This window comes from Heterocephalus glaber, unplaced genomic scaffold (genome assembly GCF_053883595.1).
Source record: "Heterocephalus glaber isolate CG9 unplaced genomic scaffold, H.glaber_assembly_v1.0 deba00001600, whole genome shotgun sequence".
Classification (NCBI taxonomy): domain Eukaryota; kingdom Metazoa; phylum Chordata; class Mammalia; order Rodentia; family Bathyergidae; genus Heterocephalus; species Heterocephalus glaber.
The window spans coordinates 21,789,852-21,795,352 of NW_028258372.1; the positions used below are offsets into that span (position 1 = coordinate 21,789,852).

At 38.7% G+C, this 5,501-nt stretch overlaps 1 long non-coding RNA gene across 1 annotated transcript; it reads left to right on the top strand.

Moving 5' to 3' along the window:
- The first annotated feature begins 901 nt into the window (after positions 1 to 901).
- On the top strand, positions 902 to 1,689 carry LOC147823134 (uncharacterized). The gene is made up of 2 exons (XR_015444438.1): positions 902 to 1,053; positions 1,558 to 1,689. It is a non-coding gene; the product is annotated as an uncharacterized LOC147823134 (long non-coding RNA).
- Positions 1,690 to 5,501: the final 3,812 nt, after the last annotated feature.

The following is a 5,501-nucleotide window of genomic DNA, read 5'->3' on the forward strand; positions in this document are numbered from 1 at the left end:
AGATAAATTATCCAGGATTTCTGTAAAGCAAAGATTTCAAACTCAAAACCTGAAGAGTGAAGTTGTCCTGAATGAAGTTCCCCATTAAGCCATGACAAATGCAGTGAATGTCTTGGAGGTAAGCTTTTTTAATGTGATAGCTCTGCGGTAGCTGTTTTTTTTTTTTTAATCTACCTGGTGTTTTTATGGGAAGAAATCTGAACTTGACACCCTCCTGCTAAAAGATTTCCATTTTGGGTTAGCAAGTGTAACCATCAGGCTTCAGTCAGGAGAGGGTAGCCACAGTTATTTTAATGGAGTGAATTTAAAGAAATACAACTAGATGTAGTTGTTACCTTGGTAACTAAACACATCCAGAAAGAACTTTGCAGTATCATGGAGGTTGCAACTGTAGTACATAGCTCTGTGGAGAGGGGAATAACCCATGTCGATATCCCTCTAGGAAACATAACAAGGCTAATTTTGCCAGAGTTGGAGAAATTGTGGACTCAGCTGCTGATGCAGGATGTCAAAGAAGCACTGCTGGAGTGATGTTCACAAGAACAGGAAGCAGACCGGAAGCCAGATAGAAGCAACACCTTTTCAGCTCCTGCAGCTTTGCAGCCTTGTCCTACAGTTCTCTTTGGCAGAGCCTAGCAAGGAGCCAGTTACCAACGCAAACATAAATCTAAAACTAGGAAGAATACAGTATCATCCCTCTTCTTTGTCCTAAAAGGGAAGACACATACAAATGGGGGGCACTGTAGGAATATGTTATACCAGAACAATGCACAAGTTTGAGAGGAGCAATGAATTAGTAATGAGTTGTCTTATGGGAGCAGACAGGAAGGACATCATAGATGACTCCTGAGCTGAGCCTTTATGATGAACTTTGTTAGCCAGGTAGACATGGTCACCAAAGAGAACATTCCAGACAGGAAGGAGAGAGCCTGGACAAAGATGTTGAATCAGGAGGGTGTGGGGTACACTTGGAGATTAGGGAAATAAAATTTGTTCAGGCTGAACTGTGAGACATAAGAAATGGAGGATGTGGAAAGAGAAAAGATTAATGAGGTAGGCCGGGAGTACATCATGAAAACTTTCTTATGCCAGTTGAATTGTTGGAACCCTATCCTAGAAGAAATGAAGGGTTTAGTTTAGGGGAGTAACATGAACAGAATTGTGTTTTGGGAGGATAACTCACTATGAAGAATTGGTTATAAGAGAACAGAGGCCAGCTGGGAGATTGTTAAAATATTCCATCTGAGCAATGGAAAGAGTCTGACAAATGGATGTCGAAGTAGATTGCGTGGAGGGGATAAAATGGAGAAATGCTAAGGGAATAGAGATGAGAGAAGTGGAAATCAGGATAGAGAAGAAACAAGAGTCTGGGTTTTGACTCAGATCACTGGATGGATGGTGGTGCCCTTCTCCAAGAGCGGTTGGCAAGGACTAGTCTATGGGTGAGAACAGAAATAAAAAGGATAAAATCATGACCTGAGTTTCAGACATTTCAAATGATGGGAAGAATATTATCTTAAAAGGCAACTGAGTAGATGTTGATCTTCTCTCTAACAGGCCTCTGCAGCACCAATGACATCAACCAGCGTCTTCCTAAAGAGGCATTGCTCATGAAGAATATGGAAACCCTTTAGCAATTACAGGAAAGACCTGTGGGATTTTTGAGAATTATAAAAGACATGGTCATCATTTCCCATTATTATTACTTTTTTCCTCTGTCCACATGATAGCAGCAAAGCCTGTGCTGGGAATATGACTGATGATGACAAAGATTCGCAAATAAATGGCTCTCCTCTTGTGCCTAATGACTCTTTCCTTAATTAACTATTTTGTAACCTGAACTCATTCCTAAGATGATGTTTATACATTTCCTTTTAAACTGTTTTATATTGTGCCTGAAGTGAGTTCAGACCTCAGATAGTTGTGCAACTGCTATTCTTAAGTTTCTGAGAAGAACCACTGGTATACAGTCAGAGTCTATACTCTTCCCTTGTTTTTTTAATTTCTGCATTCAGATATCAATTATACATACAGAAGTAAGAGTAAACCAGCATGACAACAGTATTACTCTTTTTGAAGGATTCTAGAAGGGCTCCTTGGCACTTTGTCTTGGTTTTATTCATTCAAATGATCTTCTTTTACATTGTTGCTTAGAAGAAAGAAAACGAAGGGATAATTTGTGGGCATGCAGAGGGGCACAAGAATGTCCCAGAGTCACCAAGGGACCACTTCCTCTGCCTTTTCTTTTACCTCTGTGGTTTCATTCACACATTTTCACTCACCCAACAATTCAGCACTACTCTTGCTTCAAAGCCCAGCTCAAAACCGCCAGACATTCTCCCTCTCTAACTGCCCAAACCCACAGCCCTCCTGTGAGCTCCTACAACATCAGGACTGCAACTCTTTTAGCTCATGGGTGTCAATATTGGGTATGAGATACCATCTTTCTAGGTGTGTAATCTGTCTTGCTAGTAGAGTATATGCCTCAGGAGAACAGAAACTTTCTCGTTTACCTCTCTGTGTACTTGTGCACCTGACAATAGGCTGCGGTGGTGGTGGCGGTGGTGATGTGGTGCTGGGGATGAGACCTAGGGCCTTCACACTGAACTATATCACCAGCCCTTTTTTTTTTTTTTTTAATTTGAGACAGTCTCGCTAAATTCCCCAGGCAAGACTTAAGCTTGTGATCCTCTGAGTACTGGGACTACAGGCATGTGCCACTACACTTGGGGAGTAACAGGCTTTGAGCTGAGGCCTGGAGGTTAGTCGATACTTACTTTGTGGCTAATCTCTGGCCTCCCTGCTCCTCATGTTCAGGGTTCCTTCTAACCTTCAAGGATTTTGCCACAGTGCAGAAGGTGTTGAGTAAGTTCCTTCCTTTCCTTATTCACTCTGCTCATCTCACTCCTTCCTCCACATGGCTGAATTGCACTGTATAATTTGCACATATTCATTAACTGCCTCCCAGTAACACAACACACACCCTTAAAGGCTACACACAGTCCTGATAAGTTGAAAGCACCACTATTCCAGAAGGAAGTTAGCTGCCATAAAAGTTAATGTGGTTAGTCCATAAAGCAAAAATATCCCTCTAAACAATGGCAGCGCAGACATTTGTGTATGCACTTTACGATCTTGTTTATTAGGCAGAATGATGCCTTATTTGAATTTTAAAATATGTTTAGGGTCATTAGCAATGGGCTCCTGGGTGTCACTCATTGACGGATTATACACTAGCTCTGCACACAAGTCCTGGAGAGGAAGTCTGTGGAAAAGGCACTTTTTATTCCTTGTCGGAAGTAATTTCTTCTCTATTTAACCAGCTAATCTCTGAATATTTCTCAAGTATTCAGAAGATATTTGAAGATTTGAAGATTTTCCAAACATCACAGAAAGGCTATGTTAGTTTATTAGTCGAATTTACTGGTTAATTAATTTGCATCTTGGAAAAGGGAAGACAGTTACTAATAGTAGAAAGAGTATTTGGGTCCACAATGTTTTCATAGTGAATTGATGTCAGACTTGAGCTTTGATAAACACTGATATTTTCCCTTTTAGGCAGATCCCCCAGTCCTGGAAAGTAAGTCCTGGGAAAAAGAACACTAACTTTTTCTTCTTGTGAGTTGCTGGCTTTCAGGAATAAATTAATTTCAAAGAGTGGCTGAGAAAATGTGAGAAAACTGCTTACTGATCATTCTTCCTATGTCCTCAGGCACTTTATCTCTGGATACAGACAGTAAATGGAAGAAATTATATTCCATATTTTTTTCTTCCTCTCTTCCCTTACCTTTCATGACCACAACTGCTTTACTACCAACAGCATCTGCAAACTCAAACCTGTAGCATCGTACCTCTCCTTCCAGCCCTCATTTTAAAGCAATAACATGTGTGGGGTAAAATGAGATTCCCCCCCACTCATCTTGTATTTTAATTGAGCATTTCTTTTGTACCAGATAATGTGGCAGGAGATATTTTAAAATACAGGAACCATTTTTACATTATTAATTATGCTTATAATATTTTCTGGGCTACATCAATATCATTATCAACTTGTCACTATTTTATGATGAAATCAAATTTGTTAAGTATGGGAGTTGTTTGAACTTGAGAGGATGTTGACTCAGTAGCTTAGTATTGTCCTTAATAACCTTATTTTTCTACTTTTCATTAGTATGCTTCATCCTTAGGTTGTCTTTCCTCATAGTGTCAACATGACTACAATGGTTCCAAGCTTCACACCCATAGAATATATAACATCTAGGAGAGATATTTTCTTTCTACACATTTCAATAAAGGTCACATAACCATCTTTGAATCAGTGATTATGACTAGGCTGTAGGCTATGCCAACTGACTTGGGCAAATGAGAGTCCCTTCCAGCAATGGGTGAGAGCAGCTTCTACTGAAATATATAACTTGAGGGATCAGGCAGTGATGAACAACTGAACAATAATCTGGAGTACTGTAGTACTTGGAAAGGATAGGTGATAGAGTTTTTTAAAAAGTAAAGGTAAGCAACCAACAAACTGTCTTTGGTGCTCATCTGTTTAAAAAATCATATTATATTACCCAAGGCCATATTTTGCCTGGGTTATTTGATAATTTTCCAGCTGAACTGACAGATGCTCCTTTTCCATTTGGTCTGTGTCTGTTTATCTGTGGATTGCTCAAACTTTTCTCTAATATGATTACCTACTTTTTTTCTGTACTTAATTTTCTTTAACATGTCCTGGGATTCTGATTCTATTTCAATACTCTTTGCTGTACAGCTTAAACTTTCTCTCCCCTACTGGCAAGGTTATTCTCATCTCCTTTTTCAACAAACTTTCCACCTACTAATTCCAACCTCTCTATACTAAACCCACCCTTCCATGCCAACTCATCTAACAAGATGAAATGTAGACAATGAAGTAGGTGCTCCTTACTTTAAAGCTGAATGTAAATTTACTCACATGCACACTTCAAAAATGTCTATGGTACATTTCTTCCACGTTATCACCTTCCCCATACCTAAAATTTGACCATCCCTGACTCAGAACTTCTCTCAGCAAGTTAAGTAAATTGATGAATGCTCAGATGCTTGAATCTTGAATTTATTCATCAGACCAGAACCATGAATCTAACGATGAAACCTAGTCACAAAAAGATCTTTGCAATTTGAAATATGTGAATTATCTTGGTATTCCCATAATCTTAAAGGAGTTGAGATGCTTATCTAATCAGAAAATTTCTCTTTTACAATGTTAAACGGCTCCAAAATTAGCAATCAGATGTGAAAATCCCTTTTGTAATCATAGAGCAAATTTTGGACATTTTTTCAAGTAACATCATTATTATTATTATTATTATTTTCTAAGACATGCTCCATCCAGATAGTGTAGTCTTGGGTCATTTCAGTCAGTGAATTTTTCCTAAGAATTCTTTCCCATCATTTCAAAACAATTCTCTGAAAAAATCTATTTTACTGACATAGTTAAAATAATAGAAGAAACCCATTAAAAG